The sequence below is a fragment of the Mus musculus genome, chromosome 7 (assembly GCF_000001635.26).
Source record: "Mus musculus strain C57BL/6J chromosome 7, GRCm38.p6 C57BL/6J".
Taxonomy (NCBI): Eukaryota; Metazoa; Chordata; class Mammalia; order Rodentia; family Muridae; genus Mus; species Mus musculus.
Window position 1 is genome coordinate 34,998,720 of NC_000073.6, and position 21,268 is coordinate 35,019,987.

A 21,268-nucleotide genomic window follows, 5' to 3' on the forward strand; every position below is an offset into this window, starting at 1 on the left:
GTGAGCAGTGCCCAAGCGTGGTGAACAGCAGGGCCCCCTGGGAGACCAGAAATACCTGCCCTGGGTTTCAGCCTCAGATTTGCTTGTAGAACTTTGTGTCTGGACACCTGAGATGCCTGCGCATTGAACAACTGAACTACAAAGCAGGGCTACCCCCCACTCACAGGCTGAAAGGCTGCAGCATCCGTAGCCCTGAGTGGTCCTCATAACTTCCAAACTCACAGGTGTCCTCTGGAATTATGGGCTGACACAGCGAAATGACCACTGACCGACACAGAAGATATAAAGTTAAATGCAGCCCAGGGAAGCGCCGCCCCTGCTGTCTGCTAAGGCCAGGGCCTGGACACTGAGTCTATTAGAAGCAATTATGAAAGGGACAGCATTTCTTAATGTTTCTCATTTGACATGGAGCTTTTTTAAATACGGGGCATTAGTTAATAAAAAGTCCCCAGAAGCCCAATGTAATATATTACATAACTCCTTACAGCTCATAGCCACTGGAATAGGTAAAAGGGGGGATGTAAAATTAATATATAGTTATTATTAAAATTGCCTTATAAATTAGTTAAGCCCCCTAGAGGGACAAAGTAGCCATCATTATTCTAGGACCATCTCAAGGGCTTCGCTATGTGTGTTTGCAGAGTGGTACTTCCTCCTGTGCAGGGTGGGGCAGGCTGGGCACTGAGGTCTAAGGTTGAAATATTTGCTCCCACTATGGAACCAGCAGCCAGGATGTAGGCACTTCATAACAGGAGTTCTTCCTTGGTTATTGAGGTTTCTAGGGAAGTCACCCAGCAGATTCTATGCTGGAGGCAAAGGTTGGACATGGCCAGAGTATATTTACCAATAACTCTTAGGGTCTTGGGGACCCACTGACTTATCTCAGATCTGGTAGGGTAGAAATAATTTCCTGAAAGGATGCCCCAAGTCACAGGTAGTATGGGAAGGAAAGCCTGTAATTTTAAGCCAGCACACCTACAAGCTGCTATAGCTGAAACAATTGAGGCTGTCTCAAAAAAACCAGACAAGACAAGACAAAAAGAGTCTATAGGCAAGACTTAGGTCAGTCATATCCTGGCCAGTGCCTGAGAGCCCAGGATCCTGGACTTTGCAACCTTTGCCATGCAACCATGCATTTAATTGGGGGATTTAGAGGCTGTGACTGGAAATCCTTCCAGATTCAGGTTGTTTGCTGAATCTCAGTTTTCTGTCCCAGAGGATTTGACCATGCGATACTCTGTACAATTGAGGTGATTTGCCTAGGCCGGTTGAATCCGTCTTGGTAGCAAGCTGGAGTCCACAGAGTGGCCTGGTCCTCCTGGGTGGAAAAGCTTCCTATCGCTCCTGGGCCAAGCAGATGGATAGCTGGGATTTGCCCAGTGACAGCATCAGAGGCCCCTTGGCTGTTTTAAAGCTGCAGGTTAGCCTGGTGCCCTGCCTCAGGCTCTTTGTGGGTGGGAGGTTGTGTTGGCTTACATGGGTGCCCCTCCCCAGCCCCCGACAGACAGAATGCACTGTGCCCAGGATGGAGGGGCCAGAGGAAGCCAATGAGGTTGTTTCTATCTTCCTGCTCATTGTGCGGATGGAGAGCGTGGATACCACTTCTCTGCGCAGAAGGTTTTTGAGAGACCCAATTTTAGAGAAAGGCTTTTGGAGCAGAACTGAGCAGATAGATGTTCATATGGTGAGTTCCCTGAATCACACACCAGAACCTTGCCTATAGTTTGTTTCTGTACTTTTTAACACAGTGTTTAGGAGATTGGGTGCGCTGTATTCTAAGAGCACACGCTGCCCTGGTAAGGTTTCTTCTTGGCCTCTGCCTTCAACAGGCTTCTGTGACTCCCTGGCTGGTGGCCACTTCAAATGTACCCACCAGAAAGCCGAACGAAGAGCAGTGCCATCCCTAGAGACAGGGTGCCTGTCTTTGGGCAGAACTGCTACCAAGTATGATAAGAGGCTAGGAGAGTCTTTGAAGATGCTGTCCCTCTTGGGAAAGTTCCCTGCCCAGGAGACAAAACATGGTCAAAATAGAAACCATGAAAGAGGCATTGAGGATATGCATTCTGAAGAGTCCCCTCTGGAGAAAGTCCCTGTGTGACTCCTGTGATGATTGATGAGCTGGGACCCCAGTCCTAGCCTCCAGGGGCCTTCAGCATCCCCAGGTTTCTTGATTTCGAGTCAGGCCAGATGTAGGCCTGAGTTGCATAATTTTTAATTTGTCCGTAAAGGTAGTCTAGAAAGCAGATGGTCCTCATATCAGCCTACAGGTATAGGCTGATGGTGTGCATGAGCGACCCCTTGTGGCAGCCTCGAAAAGTCATCCTGGTTCAGGGTCACACTTGAGAAGTGTGTGAGTTGTCGCTTTGGAAAGGCACTCACTGCTGGCCAGTGTCCATCATTCTCAGAAAGTGTTCAGCAGTGAAAATAGCTTTGCTCTGATAGGAAGGTAGAACCTCTGCCTGCCTTTCAGCACAGAACACTGCAAACTAGATTTCGGGAAAAGCTTACCCACCCAGGGTCTCTCTGGGTCCCAGATGAACAGACAGATGTGCCGAGGATCACAGTGGGCGGACATGTCCTTCCTTCTTTACAGACCTGGGCGCTCTACAGGAACCCGTGTAACCCACCTGCCCAGTCCTTCACTGACAGCTGGGTACTTGCTAACGTCTTCAGCTTCCACTATTTCATGAGGGAGTCTAACTGATTGTTGTTTTGGAGTGGATTCCTACAGTGAAATTTCTGGGACTATTTCAAAGCACAAAGAACCAACTGCCTTTTAGGAAAGCTGCCCAACTCACAGTGGCAGCTGGTGGCAGTGTTTGGTGGGCAGCTGCTGGGCACTTCCTGGGATTTTTAGCTAATCCAGTGAGGGGTGAGCAGCCCCTACTCTGCCTAGTAAGACACAAAATCAGGAGGAGCCAAGTGAGCCTTCTGCAGAGGACACCGTGCGTGCCCACCACGGTGCTGGCCATTCTAGGTGTGGCCATGTGCCCACGGGACCTCAGGACTTAGGATGCTCTCTCTGCTGATTCTTCTCCCCCCGACTAATGAGAGGTGTCTCCTGCCATCTTAGTGGATGTTCCCTGAACTGCTGAGGAAGTTCATCTTCGCCCCGTAGCGGTTTTCTCCCCATCTTGTCTGCTCTTTGCCCTGTTTGCTTAGGGGACTGTGGAGTAGACATACTGATCTGTAAGAACACTCTGTAGCAGGGTGGGTGCCTCATGTTTTGCCTATATTTTGAAAATATGTTTCACAGTGTGATGTCGAGAAATTTTACGTGTCAGCTTTTAGACAGATTCTCTCCTGTGTAATTCACACCTCTGCTTAATCACATTTGCACTGTTACTGTTTGCACTACCGAAATACAACATGTGTGTGTGTTTTCCAGTCCTGACAGTTTTATTTAAAGATTTAAATTTATTTGTTATTTATATATGAAACTGTATTCAAATACAACCTCACACACTATAGCACATGGATTCACTTTTGTTGTTTAAGACAAGGTCTTGCTGTATAGCCTAGGCTGGTCTTTTTTTAATTTTAAGTTCGTAGATGTATTTATTTGATGTGTCCTAGTGTTTTGGAGTATTTTGCTTGTGTGTGTGTATGTGTACCTCATGTGTACCTGGTACTCGTGGAGGTTAGAGGAGAGGTTTAGCACTCTGGAACTAGAGTTGTGGATGGTTATAAGCTGCCATGTAGGTGCTGGGAACTGAACCTCTGTAAGAGCAGCATGCACTTTTAATCTCTGTCCGTCCCTCCAGCCTGAAGCCTGGGGCTGTTGATCATCCTTCCTCAGCATCCCAAGCGCTGGGATTCCAGATGTGCACTACTATACCCAGCCGTTTTACATTTTGATATTGAGCTCTTCATCTAAAACCTCACTTAATTACAGGGCTGGGGGGACGGCTCACCACGCAATGCATCATTCTCTGTGCAAGCATGAGAACAGGAGTTTGGTCCTCACAGCCCACATACTGGATATATGCTCACTGTTGCAATCCCAACACTGGGGGGTGGGGGGGGGTGGGGGAGAATGAGAATGTGTGTGTGTGTGTGTGTGTGTGTGTGTGTGTCCTGGGTTCACTGAGCAGCCAGCCTGGCCCACTTGATGAGCACCAGACAGTGAGTGACCCTGTCTCAAGACAAGAGGGTGGGTGCTAGAGAAATGGCTCAGTGGTTAAAACCAGGTGCTTCTGTCCCAGAGCTTCAGAATTTGGTTCCCAGCACCCCACGTCAGACAGCTCACAACCACCTGTGACTGCAGCTACGGGGGTTCCCTGCCACATGTCATACTGTGGCATGCACACCCACAGACACAAACATGAGGACAGCTTCTGAGGAATTACACTTGAGGTTGGCTGCTGGCTTTCACATGCACACGCACGTACACACAAATAACATGTAAATAAGGATTTGGCTTTCTTGCCTTAAGAAAATGACCAGCTGGCCCACTGTCTTTTGAGAATGTCTCTGCCCAGTTGGTTTACTACTTTACCTATTGTAAATGTGCATCCATTAGTAGAGAGCAGCTTTTGCTGAAGTAACAACGAAAGCCAGATTTCATACGGCTTAGCACAGTCAAGGCTTCCGTCTTGCTCCTCTTGCAGCCTGCAGCTGGCATGTGGCTGTTGCCAGCAGTGATTCCAAGCTGCTTCCATTTTCTACCTGCGCCTGCTCTGAGCAGCGGGAGGGAGAGCATGGTGTACATACATGTGCTGGAATTCCTCTTCATATTCCTGTTGGAAAGAAACAGTCACATGATCTCCACTTAACAGCAGAGAGGCTCAGAAGTGAGCCCAGAAAGGGAAAGGGGGGTTAGATGCCCATCACTGGACAGGTGGAGCTTAACGTCTACAGGGGTGAGTGCACACGAGTGTATGCAAATCTTCTGTGCTGGTCACTGTGCTTGGTAAGGCCAGCTCTTACTACTCTCTGTGGCCCTGTCATCACATGCTTTTTGAGGACCTTCTGTTTGCTCATCAGTGTGCTCATCCCTGGCTGGGTCCAGGTATGGCCCTGCATTTAAGAACCGATACGGTGTCAGCGCTGTGGTCAGCTTCATGCTGGGGTGAGAGCCCCATGGAGTAGAAGTGGGGCTGAGCTCCGCCATGCAGGGCTTTCGATGTGACAGGAGGGAAAGGGTATCTGAGAGGAGGGTAGTCAGGTCTGTATGGAGGGACGCAGGGTGATCTTGGTGAGGAATAAGAGGTGAAGGTGCTCTGCTCCCAAAGACCTCGGGATAAGCAGCTGGTGCTGAGAAGCCACTGAGACCCTCCGCCCTCCGCCTCCTGTGCAGTGGGCCAGACGGGGATAGTTCAGCTTGGGAGATTACCACGATGGGGTGATGGCAGCAGGTGGATTTGGGTTGTTTACTGGACAGATATGTGGATGTGCGTGCTTCCCACCCTGCCTGAGCACAGCAGATGGGAAATGGGCCGTCCACAATGTGACCTCTGCACCCCCAAGCCCTCCTTTATGCTTTACAAACCTTCTCAGTTTTGATGTCTTGTGTGGCTTGTTCTAGTGAGGGCTTACAGGCCAAGCAAATTCCAGGGATATCCTGCTTTGTGACTTTAGGAAGGGACATCATTGCTGCCCCCGCCTTAGAGAGCTGACTTCAGCCCCTGTCTGCAAGGAAGGGGTACCCCTTGGGCACCTCTACCACACTATAGGACACTGGGATGGGATTTTATGCATGGAAGAACTCCTTCTAGTGTCTACTGGCTTCAGTGAGCAGTGTTATTAACATAAAGAAAGAATGTTTAACTTTGCATCAATAGGCAAAGAACAATTAAAATGTAATTAAAAGCATGAAATTTTCTAATTATTGGCTTTGTATAATGTGTATTTAAAAACAAAACATCTGCAAACACTTTCTTTTGAATGCATCCAGAAACAAGAGAAGGTAGCATTTTAATTAAAAATGGATTATTTCAAAAACAGTTTAATCATCCTGTCATCAAAGGATGTAGGCCTTATTAATTAGCTATTGATATGCAGGCCTAAGTTACCAGAAATTTAAATTCTTGGGGGTTGTCTCTGACACCCCTCTCTTGGATGAATTTTCTTCAGATCTACTCTGTGTCTTTTGAATGTCAGTGGGAGAAAGGTCTGGGTCACATGGTTCTAACTCTCCTTTCCTAACCTTTATGACCCCAGTGGACATCCCTAGACAGGGAAAGATGCCATGTGGCAATCCCACCATCCCTGCCTTCTGCCTCTGGTCACCATGAGTTGGTGCCAAAGTTCTTGTAGGTAGCATCTGCCCAGTAGATGTATCCCCCGACCCCACTTGAACCTTGCTTGAGGCCCCTCTGACAGGTGCAGAGTGTGCTAGAAAACACTAGCCCTGCAACTCTGAGCCCCAGTGAACCATGGCAGTAGCATCCTCTTTTGCAGGGCTGATCTCTGTCAGGGCAGGGTGAACGCAGCCCCCATCCATCATCCTAAGTGGATAAAGACTTACAGAATGACAAATACTATTTGTGTTGCTCCCTTGGCCTGCTGTGGCTAAATTAATGCTCGGAAGTCACCCAGAGGCATGAGCAGGGGTAACACCGGAAGGCTCAGAACAGCTCTTGCCTGTCCCCACTCAGCTTGCCAATGCCAGCTTCACTACCTCACAGCCCCAGCAGGGTAGAAAGAGGCCCCTCCCCAGGACTCAGCAGGGTCTGGCCTTCCACCTCAGCCTCCCTTCTCTGAGATTCTGGGTCTGTCTTGGGCTTTGTAGTTCCTGAGTACTTTAAGAAATTTCTCAAGGAGGAAACAGATACTTTCATAGATGTCTGGAAGCTGGCCTTCTTGTTCCCAGCTCTTATCCCTGAAGGTGGCAGGTCCCTCCAAGCTGGCATGGCCTCCTGATACCCCACTGACCACTGGGCTCCTTCTAGCTCCTGGTAACTAGATTCTTATTTTCTTTCTTTTTTCTTTTCTTCTTCTTCTTCTTCTTCTTCTTCTTCTTCTTCTTCTTCTTCTTCTTCTTCTTCTTCTTCTTCTTCTTCTTCTTCTTCTTCGTTTGTTTGTTTTTTGGGTTTGTGTGTGTGTGTGCGTGTGGTTTTTTTCAAGGCAGGGTTTCTCTGTGTAGCCCTGGCTGTCCTGGAACTTTCTCTGTAGACCAGGCTGGCCTCGAACCTATCAGAAATCTGCCTGCCTCAGCCTCCCAAGTGCTGGGATTAAAAACAAAAACATGCAGCACCACTACCCAGCTAGATTCTTTTTTTTTTTTTTTGATTCATTTATTTATTATATGTAAGTACACTGTAGCTGTCCTCAGATACTCCAGAAGAGGGCATCAGATTTCGTTACGGATGGTTGTGAGCCACCATGTGGTTGCTGGGATTTGAACTCGGGACCTTCGGAAGAACAGTCAGCGCTCTTAACCACTGAGCCATCTCACCAGCCCCCCCAGCTAGATTCTTATTTTCAGTCCTTTACCTAATAGTGTCTCTGGTGCCTGTGTCTCTGCCTGCCTGCAGGTAACTGTGGCTGCTTCCCCCTGTGACCCCTTCAGTACTATCTGCAGAGATGTATGGGCATAGAACCCAAGAAGTAGATGAGAGTGCGAGGGGGCTGCAAAGGGAGGGCTACCCAAGACGGAGAGCTTGGGGTGACGTGTGCAAGCCCGTGCCTTGGGAAGGCATTTGTCCAAAACAACATTTCCTCAGAGAAATAATTCACAGGTTTTCACACTTATAAAATATTCTAGGTAATACGGCTGCAAAAGGAATTGAATATCTAGAAATAAAGCGTCAGTGGAGTCTTTTAGAGTGAAACGGACACACTGGAGGGGTTCACAAGGCAGAGATTTTCTTCTCTAACGGGTGATTTGGGTTTGTTGTCCCACCCGCCCCAGCTGGAACCTGGCGTTCCAGTATTTAGGAAACATCTGACTGTCTGCCAGAGGAGCTCAGGTTTCATTCCTGAAGGGAGAACACGGAGTTGGGGAGCCTTGAAGGATTCCCCCAGTGGAGTAAACAGCCACTGGACATTAGTGGTACTTTATAGCCTTGGACCCACAACCTGATAAACCTGATGACTGATGCTCTGCCCAGGCTGAGTCTAGTGACCCGAGCTCACAGTGTTGGATAAAGCAGATGCAGCGTGCCAGGCGTGACTCCTGCCAGCACTCTGGGCTGAGGGAGGCACCTACGCCAAGCCTCGTTAGCAGAGCAGGCCATCCTCAGAAGGATTTGGCACCTGCTTAGACAATGCTCTCGGCCTCCAGATTTGCTTGGAAATGAGTTCAATCCCTGACATCCCTCAGCATCCCCGGCCCAGAGATCAAGAGGCCTGTTTGGCCTTTGTCCACAGGGTCCTCTCTGGCCTGAGCCAGGCAAAGATGCAGGCTCAGACACTCAGGTGAACTTGGAGTCTGTTGGAAACTGGAGAGCACTGGAAAAGGGTCCAGACCCAAAACCCTCTCCTGTGGAAGCCAAGCCAGGCTTTTCCTCCAAGACACCTCAGAGCAGAGCAGCCCAGCCCTGGCCAGTCGCTTGACATTTCCTCCCTTTCAGCCAGTTTCACATCCCACATCTACTATTTGCTACTTTTTGGTTTTATTTAAATTGATTTTTTTCCCTGTAAGTATGTTCTTTAAAGATCTAGTTTTGTATGTACATATATGTGTGTCAGCACGGTTTTGTGCACCACATGTGTATAGCTGCTCCTGGAAGCCAGAAGAGGGCAGCAGATCCTGGACCTAGACTTACAGGCAGCTGTGAGCCTCTCCATATGAACGGTAGGAACTGAACTCGGGCCTCTGCGAGAACAGGGAGTGCTCTTAACCACTGAGACACACCTCTCTCCAGCTCCTCATAAAGATTTTAAAACTCTTATTTTAAATTTTATTTTTGTGTTTGTTTGTTTGTTTGTTTTTCATGACAGAGCTTCTCTGTATACCTCTAGCTGTCCTGGAACTCGTTCTGTAGACCAGGCTGGCCTCGAACTCAGAGATTTGCGTGCCTCTGTCTCCTTAGTTATGAGGTTAGAGGTGTGCACTACCACTGCCAATCTAAAAGAAAACCTTTTATCTCTATCTTAAGTATAATTTTCCAATTTGGCAAGTATCAGCTTAAAAGAGTAAATTCCCAGAGTAAATTGGGAAGAAAATGGCCTCTGGATTGGGTCAGATCACATCATCTCCCTACACAGTGCAGGCTTTCTGTTTCCCAGGCATCATGTAGTCTAGTTTCTCTGAGTGATTCCTGTTGTGGGGCAGGGGTGGGGTTGGATAGGGGAAGGGAGGCACTTTTAGAGATGACTAGTGGGGTCTGTTCAGTTGTGAGCGGACATTGACTCCAGCCACAATCAGGTAGAGAACCATCAGCAAGCTGCACTTCCATCTTCCTGTGGGGCCATCCAAAGCTGGGGCTCTCCTGCGCAGGGAGCCTGTCCCCAGATGGATGCTCAGAGCTGGAATTTCCCACCTGACCCATATACTATGGGCTTGGAGCTTCTGCCTCCTGTGTGTCACCTGACCACTGTCACATGTGTCACTCTGAAAACCATCAAAAAAAAAAAATACTGAAGAAAGTCAGTGTGTGCTGTGCCAGCTGCATGGAGAGAGGGTACTTCTCCTGCAAGTCCCAGTGAGGGCAGGAGACAGTCACGCACTTAAGCACAGACGAGTGATGGAGGGGCTGAGCGTGCACGCACACACACACACACACACACACACGTGTGTGTGTAAAGAATTCGACTTTTAACCAGATGATGATCTGGGTCACTGTGTGAGGCCAACTTGTGAGAGAAAGCAAACATGAGCAGTTATGGTTTGAATCTGAAACTTCAGGTTTTAGATGTGCTGCCAAGGCGGATACATTGGAAGGCTGTAGAACCTTCAGGAGGTAGGTCTAGCTGGTGTCAGTAGGTCAGTTGGGGCATCCTTGGAAGAGTCTATTTGCCACTGGCTCCTGCCTGCTTGGTCTGCTTCCTGGTCCACAGCTATGTGACTAAGCCTCAGCTTCAACCCCTGCCACCACACCACACCCCCTCCCTTCCCTCTATGATAGGCCAAAGCTCTCAGGACATGGTCCAGAGGAGCCTACTTCCCTAAGCTGTTTGTCAGGTGTGTGGACACAGCAACACTAAGATGACTAGCTGGGCCCACCCACAGAGCCTTAGTCCAGTAAACTAAGGGCTGGCTGAGAAAGTTAGTAGGAAAACAGAAGCCTGACCCCTTCCTCTCTCTCTCTCTCTCTCTCTCTCACACACACACACACACACACACACATACACACACACACACACGCACAAAGGGGTAGTTTATAGTTTATATAATCACAGGGATAAGAAAGAGAAATCTTAAATATGATGCCAAAGGAAAAGGTCGTAAAGAAAAAAGTCAACACCAGACCAATAAAAATGTAAATAATCTGTCCAGAAATGCCATAAAGAAGATTAAAGAGCAGAGGAGAGAATGTTACATGGATGAGAGGGTACACCGCTGCCTAGAACCTTCCATATATAAATCCCGTAAGGATCAATAAGAAGATGAACATCCGCATTTTTCAAAAGGGAACAAACCAGAAGGGAAGAAATACGAGGACTAAGCATTTCAGATTCATCGGTTTATTAGTAAAGTACCTGGTGTTTTGCCTGCCAGATGCCCAATCCTGTGGGCAGACAGGCCTCAAGGTGTGGTGCTGCTGAGGACCTTGAGAGTCTTTTCTGAGTATCCAGGGAACTATTCACAGAACACTCTCTGAGGCTAAACACCATGCATGTATCCAGTAACTCCATGGCTAGACATGGAGACCATGCCTGTGAAAAGGCACTTGGTGGGGGGGGTGGGGGGGTGGGTGTTGCAACCCCATAGGAAGAACAACAATATCAACCAACCAGACCCCCCAAAGTTCCCAGGGACTAAGCCATCAGCAAAGGCGTACCCCTGGCTCCAGCTGCATATGTAGCAGAGGATGGCCTTGTCAGGCATCAATGGGAAGAGAGGTCCTTGGTCCTATGAAGGCTCCATAGATGCCCCAGTGTAGGGGAATCAAGGGCGGGAGGTTGGAGTGGGTGGATGGATGGAGGAACACCATCATAGAAGCAGGGAGAGGGAGGATGGGATAGGGGGCTTCTGGGAAAGGGGATAACATTTGAAATGTAAATAAAGAAAATGTCCAATAAAAAAAGAAAAGAAAAGGCACATGGCCAGGAGCGTCCATCATAGCCCAGGTGGAAGTAAGCTAAATATCTGGCAGCGTGTGGCTGGTGTGTAAATCGTAAGCTGCATACTGCCAGCTCGGCTTATTCACAGTTAGTTATTCAGTCACTCTGCAGAAATGTAGCCCAAACATCATGTGTGCCAAGCACTATATGGGGTCAGACTGTAGTGAACAAAACATAAACCCCAGCCCATAGCAGATGAGGGAGGATGGATGGGTGGATGGGTTGGTAGGTGGGTAGGTAGGTGGGTGGATGGATGGATGGATGGGCAGACAAATGGTAAGTAGATGTATGTATGTGAAGATTAAAGCAGAAACAAGATACTCTTTACCCAGACTCAGGACTGGCCTCCCTGAGAACAAGTCATTAGAAATCAATCCTAGAGGGCTGGAGAGATGGCTCAGCAGTTAAGAGCACTAACTACTCAAGAGGGCCTGAGTTCAATTCCCCAGCAACCACATGGTCGCTCACAACTATCTGTAACAGGATCCGATGCACTCTTCTGGTGTGTGTCTGAAGACAGTGACAGTGTACTCATATAAATAAAAATAAATATTCTTTAAAGAGAAAGAAAGAGAGAAAAGAGAGAAGAAAGAGAGAGAGAGAGGGAGAGAGAGAGAGAGAGATCATTCCTAGAGAAGGCAAGAATCCACACCGTGGATTTCTAAGTGAGTGGGCTCTCTGCAGAGACAGTGGGTATACCCAGTGGTGCAGAGGCAGGAGGTTGCCTGGCAATATCAGGAACAAGGAGGAAAACTACGAAAATGAAAGCAACTAGGACATTGAGGTGGGCTGTAAATGTTGGGTTTAAGCAGGTAAGTCCTGTGATATCCTCAAGGAGCCGAGCAAGAAGGTCACCAGTGACCAGGCAAGAGGGGAAGGTGCCTGCAGGGGAGAAGCAGGGGCAATGTGGAGAAAGGGTCAGTCCTAGGCACGCAGCATCCAGAATGGAAATGGCATAGACATGGGATTCCTGACAAGGAGCAGAGTTTTGAAATCCTTGGGTTCTCAGCTGGACCAGGCAGGCTATTTGTCTGTAGACCTGCCTGGATCAGATCAGCTCCCTGCACAGGTGGGAAGTGGGAGAAAAATCAGAGGCTCCATCCATGTGGCCACCTGGAAAACCTCTTACTCCCTCTCTATTAGAGCTGAACCCACACGGGAGCTTGTGACGTCATACCTCTACTCCCAGATGTCAGCTTAACAGAGAAGCATGTACAAGGGTCCCAAAAGACCAGATGGCTTCTACAGTAGCAGCATTCATAATGGCTGTGCTGTGGGAGCAGCCTCAAGGCCCACTGCTAGAGTGAAAAAATACGCTAGGCTCTACTCAGCCAGTGAGACCTAACCATGACAGTTGTTTTTAAAGGCATGTTTATTTTTATCTTATGTGTTTGAGGGTTTTGCCTGCATGTATGTATGTGTGCCACATGTGTGCCTAGTGACCATGGAGGCCGGAAGATCCCTTGGAACTGGAATTATGGATGGTTGTGAGTTACCAAGTAAGTGCTAAAACTAAAACCAGAATTAATGTAAGAGTAGGCAGTGCTCTTAACCACTGAGTCATCTCTCTCTCTGGCCCCAGTGATTACTTTTAAGTGTGTATGTATGTGTGTGTTCATGTAATGGGTAATAGCATGCATGCCTACGTGTAAATGCGACTATACACGTGCAATGCCTCAGGTGTACAGGATATCAGTCCTAGCTGTGTTGGTACAGTGTCCCTGTTGTTTCTGATGTACACACTAGGCTCTCTGGCCCTCGGGTTTCCTGAGGTAGGTTCTTTCTCCACATCCTGTCTCCCTGTAGGAGTGCAGGGATTATGCACATATCTGGCTTTTATGTGGGTTCTGGGATACTAACTCAGGTCTTCGGAGTATGGATGGCAAGGAATTTCACCTGCTGAGTTGTGTCTCTAGCCCTCTGGTGGTTAATCTTGACTGTCAGCTGGGTTGAATTAACAAAGCTGCAGATCTGTGAAGCCCATCTCTAAGTCTGTCTGTGACTAGAAACAGTCAGGTCACCAGGGCGCCATACCAACCAGTGCTCCAGTCTCTTGATGCTGTCATAATGTGTTGCTTTGGAGGGAGGTAGTGAGAGATGGGATGGGGGCCGACTTGGAGAGACTCATTGGGCAGCATCTTGCCCTGGCCTCTTCCTCTGTGCTCTTTCTCTTTCCTGTCCACAATGAAAACACTCCTGAATCCTACCTGCCAACCTCCACCATGATGTTCTGCCCCAGTCATGGGACTAAGCAACCAAAATAACTCCTTCAGCACTTACAGTGTGTCGGTCACGTGGTTAAGTTCCAGTGATTCCAAAGCAGTAGTAAAATGCAGGCATGATGGACAGACAGACAGGAGCACTCGCCACCCACACATCCCACACTCGGGACTCTGGGTGGTAAGAGTCGCCAGACACTAAGGAGAACATGCCGCCTGCGCCTACTTACGGCAAGCTCAAAAACCGGCAAGCCCAATCTGCAGTGTCAGGAGTCAGGCCACGAGTGGGCAGGAGGGGCTGACGAGGGGGAGGGGCACTTACATGGTGCCAGTTCTTTATGCTGCCTCCTTAGGATCTGAATCCTGCCTGCATCAATGTCATATTTCAATAAAACCCTTGACAGCTAATTATATTTTAAACCTGTGTTTATGCATTTTAAACATGTCTAGAAGGATGTTCCAAATATTTAATAGAGGTTATCACTGGCTGATGGGGGGGGGGGGTGTTGACAGAGTCTCACTGTGAAGTTTTTGTCAGTCTGAGCTCTCTGTGTAGCCAGGCTGGCCTGGAACTCACAGAGCTCTGTCTGTCTCAGTCTCCTGAGTGCTGGGAGTAAAGGTGTTCCGCCATGGCGAACAATGTGTCCAAGTTTTAACGAGATTTATTTTTAGTTTATGTGTATGGGTGTTTTCACTGCGCGTATTGCAAGGAGACCAGATGCTGGAGGCCAGAAGAAGGATTCAGTTACCTCTGGGATGGGAGCTACAGATGTGAACCAACACATGGGTGCTGGGGACTGAACCCACATTCTCTGGAAGAGCAAGTGCGCCTAGCCGGCGAGCCATCTCTTCAACCCCCACTGTGCATAGTTTGTCTAAAAGTTAAGAATGTCTTAATTTCTAAGAGTGTGTGTGTGTGTGTGTGTGTGTGTGTTGTGTGTGTGTGTGTGTGTGAGAGAGAGAGAGAGAGAGAGAGAGAGAAAATATGAATGAATTGAGGATTTTAGTAGTCTACTGCAGCCAGGGCTTTGACAAATTAAAGCAACACATTGAGCTCAGTTTGGCATATTTTTTTCTTCTTCCAATAACTGATACGGACAAAGTCAGAAACTCAGCTTAATCAAGCATGTCAAGAATAAAGGGGACGATTTGTTAATTGAATGTCATGTTATGTCCTCGGTTATGCTTAATAGAAGATAGGCAATTTAGAATTCCCAATTATCCAATTAAAATGCTAATTATCCCGTACCTTGATAAGGCCTTTCCATGAGGGGAGCTGCTGCACAGTCGCTGCTCACCTTCCTGCCTGCCGCCATGACCACTGCAGACTCCGCTGCTGCCCTTGCCTCTGGTTAGTGAGTCTGGTCCTCTGGGGTTCCCGTATCCCAGCATCCTTTCTCCGAGCACCAGCTGCTGCTTTGCACCAGCCACCTGGTGCCTCCTCCCCCCAGGCTGGGTGGAGCCGAAAGTCCTTGCAGACCCTGTGCATAGATGCAGAGGGTGTTATCATAGCACCCTTTGCCACCAGGACTTGCAACACAAAGCCCTTCCCTGCATGATCTCAATCAGTCTTCCCAGGACGGATCTGCAAAAGGTGCCATCCCAACCCACACATCTGACCGGCCTGAGGCTTTGGAAGCATTCAAATCTGAAACTCTGCAGACACCAAGCCCGAACCCACTGGCCTCCATCCTTCCATGATAGGACCTTAGATTGCAAGTGCCAGGTTAACATCCTGACTGGAGTTATGATCACCTCAGGTGTGTGCCCGTGAGGGTTTCTCCAGAGAAGACCCATCCTGACTGTGGATAGCACTGTCCCATGGGTTGGAGTTCTAGATGGAAAAAAAAGAAAAAAGCCAGGTCAGTGCTAAGACTGGCCCGTTTGTGAATGAGCTAGCTCACACCTCTGCTGCCACCATGATGAACTACCCCTCACATCTGAGGCCAAATAAGCTCTTCCTTCCTATTGCTGCTTCTTATCGGCTGTTTGGTCACAGTAGCAAGAGAGGTAGCCAATGCACAGAACTACCCTACCCATCAGGAGCAGAGAAGTTAGGACAAATGGCTGAGGGTGGTCTATACAGGCCCAAGACGCCCTACCCACATCTTGTGGTAAGATTGGCAGGACCTTTATGAAGTTAAGCTAGGAAGACATCTCCCCAGTCAAGTCCTCTCGACTAGTACTAGGGCAGGGTTGGTGGGAGGAAGGATTATGGAGTTTTGGGGATCACCAGAATGCAGGAGAGACTGCTAAAGCAAAGATGCCACCACCATTGTTGCAGCTCTCCTTGTGGCTAATGATGCCACATTGGTGCAGGCTGTGCTGTGATGCTGTCAGACCCTCTGCTAATGCTGGTTTCACTAGTAATGCATTACTGGCTTTAACCTAAGGCTTTATGCCAGACCCTTCTCGGCAACATGCTATGAAACCCTTTTGGTCATTTAAGACACACAAAGAGCCTTGGCGGTGGCATATCTGTCCCTAGCCTTCTCTAGGTCTGTCCTTACCTGGGGTCTGGGAGCAGAGGAGGCCCAGGAAATTACACCAGGTCAGGTGCCCCAGTGTCATTCTGTGTGTGCATGTGCCCAGGTCTGTTTCTTAGAGCCCAGTACTAGATGCCCACAGACTTTCCATTTCTTACAGGAGAGGGTTCTACCCTCAGAACAGGTAGGCAAGCATGTTGTGTACATGGTGCTCACTGTGTGTCAATCACCAGTCCACGTATCCTGATGATTAAGCCAAAAACTCAGAGGAAGTAGGATACCACTATCCCATTTTTCACAAATGAGACTGGGGCCCATCAAGCACACATAGGTGACAAGTGGCAGATCCGGGGCTTAGTGTCTGAGTCAGGACTTAGCAGAGTTCCAGGAGGCAGTGTGTGCATGTTGTTCATCAAAACCTGAGGACAAGCGACTTGGGATGGGGTTGGGTGACTCCCCAGGCCACACAGTTTTCCTCCACTCAGCTTCACAGCCAATGCCCAGAGTACTCACTCTCCTAGCCCTTCTGCGTGGCCTTGTGGCCTGCATCTCCCCGGCTATCTTCCCTCTCAGGAGCCTGCTCGTGCCATTTTCTGTGTTGTCATGTCCATCAAAGACCAGCCTGGGGGATGATGTAACCGGAGATACCTCCTTAAGTTGTCTCTGCTGACCTCCAAGGACCCAACCTGAAGAGCTACCAGTCTTGGTTAAAAAGCAAAACAAAACAAAAAACCTCAGCTGACTTTTGTTGCTGTTCTCTTAATCAGTTGGTGCATTTTTTAGGACTGCTTATCCTATTCAAGAACTAGAGCAGGGCCACGTGCCCAGAGAGGCAGGCCCAGAATGCTCTCCCTGGGGACACAGTCTGTACAGACATGGGCCTGGGCATTTGCTGGGTTTTGCCCCATTAGTCATCTCCAGACACTGACAAATTGCCCTGAGTCCATTCTGTCACTGTAGTGACTCCATCCACCTTGTTATTCACTGCGCAGATTCTCCCAGGTTACCTTAGGCTCTCATTTATGCCTGGATACAATGCAACTCTTACCTGAGGCTGGCTTGGGAAAAATTATGGCAAGGGTATTGGAGGAATGGCGAAGCAGACAAGAGCCTCAGGAGCCCAGGCAGTCGGGGTGTGTGGACAGGTGGGTAGCTGGCACATTGAAAGCCCCTTTGACTTCAGAAAGTCCCCTGGTCAGCACCCTAGTCAGTGTGTCTGTCTTATTCACTGTCCTACTACTGTGAAGAGACACGACAGCAAAGGTAGCTCTCCTAAGAGAAAGCATTGAATTGGGGCTTGCTTACTATTTCAGAGATTCACAGGGTCCATTATCATGGGAAGCATGGCAGTGTGCAGGCAGGCACTGGAGCAGTAGCTGAGAGCTACATCCTGATCTGTAGGCGGAGTGAGAGTCTGGGCCTGGCTTGGGCTTTTGGATCCTCAAAGCACCCCCCACCACCACCACCACCACCACCAGTGACACACTTCCTCCAACAAAGCCACATCTCCCAGTCCTTCTCAAACAGTGCCACGCCCTGATGATGAAGCATTCTATGAGCCTGTGGGGGGCATTCCCATTAAACCCCCATGGTATTCCATTCTCAGTGCTTCCAGAAGAGCAGTGGGATCTAGCACCATCCCTGTACTGTGTGCAAATCACAGATTTACAGAAGAAAAACAGGTTTTCCCAGATCTGCCGTGCTGTCTGTCATCCTCTAATGGGGGGAACTGGTCATTTCCAGTTCTTTCCATTCTGTCCATTTGGGTTTTTTTTTCCAGAGTTTCTCTGTGTAACAGTACTGGCTGTCCTAGAGTTTGCTTGGTAGACCAGTCTGACCTCAAACTCACAGAGATCCACTTAGCTCTGCCTCCCAAGTGTTGGAATTAAAGCCACCACTGCCCGGCTCCATGCTGTCCTTTTAGGTATTACTTATACCCTGTGTGTTTAAGGTCTCAGGCATTGTTTTTAGAAATCCTTGGGTTGGGGAAGGTCTCAACCTGCTGTTTGTTGTATATGAAAATTTTGTATGCATTGGTCATTTTGGGTGTGTGAGTTCATAGTGGGTGTGGGGTGTGGTGGGTGTGTTATTCCACGGTGGTTGTAAGGGTGTATGATGGGAGTGTGAGTCTATAGTGGGGGGGGGGGCATGATATGTGTGTGTGCTGAGTGTATAATGGTAGGGCATGATAGATCTGTGAGCTCATAGTGGTGGGGTTTAATATGTATTTATTGTGTGAGAGCATCACAAGTGTGTATATGGCCTGTGCCACGGACTCTTGTGGTATCTAGAGTATGATGTGTATAGCATGTGTGGTGGGTATTTGTGTATCGTGAGTAAGTGACTATACATGTGATATGTGTGTGTGATGTGCATATGTGAGAACTGAACTCTGGTTTGTCTATGGTATATGTGGTATGTGTGAATTCTGTTTGTGGCATGTATATGACGAGTTTAAAAGCCCATGCTGTACATGTGTATGTGGTGTGTGAGTGTGATGTGTGTGATGTGCTGGGGGCCTGAGGGTAACAGATTTGTATATAGGGCCTATGCTATGGCTGTATCTGTAGTCCTTGGCTGCCACTCTTGAGGCTATGCAGTTTGGATTCGTGTGCCCTCCTGCTAACATCTCCAGTATCACCATCAAAGGCTTGAGCATTTTGTTTATATCCTGCTTGGGGGTTTCTAAACCCCAAAGATCATTCCCATTTTAACAGGGAAGCAGGGGCAAATGAGCCTGCATTTGAATCCTGAGATGCGTGTGCCCTGCAAAGTCCAGCAGGTATTCCAGCTGTGAACTCTGTTACTTGGTTGCTTCACGCCCTGCCTTTGTGTGTGCATCACCAGGCAGGCCCAGCTCGATGTGTGGACAACCTCTCAGATCTAAGCCTCTGCCTCTTGTGTGCCCAAGTGGCACTTCAGCTGTGGCTTCCCGGTCCCCAGGCTGACTGGCCTGTGTGTCTTGCTTTTTTGCCCTGCGTGCTGTTTCATGCTGTACCTCTGTGTGGGAAGCTGGAAAGTTTCTGGCAGCAACTCTCCATCAATTCACATACTGCACTAACGTAGGGGCAGCTGACACCCTATGGCAAATTGTGACCACAGACTTGGGCCCCTCAGCAGTTGCCTTCCCATTGCTGTTAGCCAGACCCTTCCTTCTCTGCCGTCCAGTTGACCTATTTTCCATGAAGCTGCAGAGAGACCTTTTTGAAGTGTTCTGGTATATGATGTGGAGGGTCAGACTGCTCCACTCCCTGGCCCGTGCTTGCTCATCCCAGCTCTGCCTGCTGAGCTCAGACCAAGCTGCACGGAGCCTTGCATTGCTCCACGTGGCAACTGAGGCTCAGTTCAAAGCACTTGCCCCTCTGTACTTCTCCCTTACAGATCAGAAGCACATCATCACCTCACAGGCCCTGCCTCACCCTCACTTTCCTTAGAACTGGGGCACCTTTACACACCGCGGCCCAGGCTAGAAGCCTGCAGAAAATGTGGTGGCCTCTTAGTCTATTTATTATCACCTCTAAAGCATCCATATGTCCTTGTACTTCTGTCCGAAAAAAATTAAAAATCCAAACACCAAGTAGTGGAGCACTGGACTCACATGTGTAGGGCTGGATCTTGCCTTGGCTGCTTTCCTATGACCATGACAGAAGAGCTGACTGGAGCAATCTAAGGGAGGAAGGCTTGGTTTTGGCTCACAGTGCAGGGACCATCAGCCGATTGTGGCAGAAAGGGCTTGCAATGGAAACAGCTCCTGCTGTGGCCTCGGGAGGGTTGGATGGCATCCCTCTCATCTTGAGGGATCAGCAGGTGGAGACCTGGACTCAGGATGGGGTAGGTTACCTCAGGCCCACTCCCAGTTAGCCTGTGTCCACCAGCAGGCCCCATGTTCCCAAGGTTCCACAACCTCCCAAAATACCAGCAGCATCTAGCCACCATGTGTCCAGTGTGAAGAACAGCAGACTCATGGAACTCCATCTTGTGGGAATGTGGAGTCATACATGTGGCTGGAAGATGGCCACTGTTGGGTTGAAGCTTACCGTTGAAAACTGGGTCTTCCTTACCTTTCTGTTAGACACTACTATAAACCATATCTTGCATTGGGCATTGCTCTTTCTCTTCCGTAGAAGCCAAGGATACAAGGAAGGCTGGTTGTCTCTGCTGTGATTAGGCCCCAGGCTCCGTCTGGTGAAATACATTTGCTGCCTACAAATGTATGCCAGGGGCATGGCTATCCCTCTGCCTATCCTTTCTGAAGCCAGACAATCCCAGTAGCACCTGTGGTTAGGTATAGGCCATCTGTCTCCACCCCTGTGAACATGGCCATGTGGCCCCCTGATGTATGCGAAAGGACCAAGTCCCTGAAAGCTGAGGCGCACTGAAGCGCCATGGGTGCCTCAGAGGCATGCCGGACAGAGAGGGAGCTATTTCTGAGGCTGCTCGTAGCGGGAGGCCGACTGCCCGGGCAGGTAGAGCCTTGGGATGAGCTCTCTGGCTAAGGTCTAACTGCTCATGGCCTAGATGCTCCCATTGTGACTATGGGACCAGCTAAGGGAAGGAGTGAGTGTCTCCCCACCTTCCCACAGCTCCTCAAATCCTTTGTGTTGAGGAAACATTTCACTTGTAAGACACCCAATTATCCTGGGAGGTTTTTCAAGGCAAGTCTGAAAGCCGATCGAATCCAATAGAACCGTTTCTGCATAACAACTACTTAATACCCAATCATAACAATTATACATAATTTGTGTTTACGGTGCCTAGAAGATTAAACTCCTCCACGCAGACACTTTCCAAAACAGCCTAGAACGTGCAGGGCAGGCAGGGCTGCCTCTCAGTGTGCCCATGGGTTGCCTTTAGCACTCTGCAGGTGACAGTAGGCGGGATAAGGCCACCTTGGTTTGCTTGGTGGGACAGGGTTGAATCAGGGACCAGTAGGGAGAATATACTGGATCCTCTGGGATGGAGTAAAGGCAGCTCTCCACAGTCATCCCCTTAGCAGCTAGTTCTGCAGAGGCTGGGCCTGTGGCCTAATGCTGAGGTCCAAGGCATATGGGAGGGGTAGGGCCTGAGGGTGGGGCATTCCAAAGCTCTGGGCAGTGCAGCCTCACTAGGATTCAGCTTTCTTTATTTAAAGAAGAAAAAAATGTCAGGCTGGTGGAGCGTGCCTTTAGTCTCAGCACTCAGGAGGTAGAGATGGGAAGATCTCTGTGAGTTCAAGGCCAGCCTGGTCTAGAGTTCCAGACTAGCCAAGACTTCGGAGTGGGGAATTGTCAAGGGGGTAGGGGAGGGTGATTTTTATTTATATGTATGTGTATGAGCTTTTTGCCCGCTGCATGTATGTATGTGTACCATAGGCATGCCTGGTGCCCATGGAGGTCGGATGAAGGTGTCTGT

General features: G+C 48.9%; 1 protein-coding gene across 2 annotated transcripts in view; it reads left to right on the top strand.

Moving 5' to 3' along the window:
- Pepd (peptidase D) overlaps positions 1-21,268 on the top strand; it is a 132,302-nt gene that overhangs the window by 86,313 nt on the left and 24,721 nt on the right. The window lies entirely within an intron of this gene.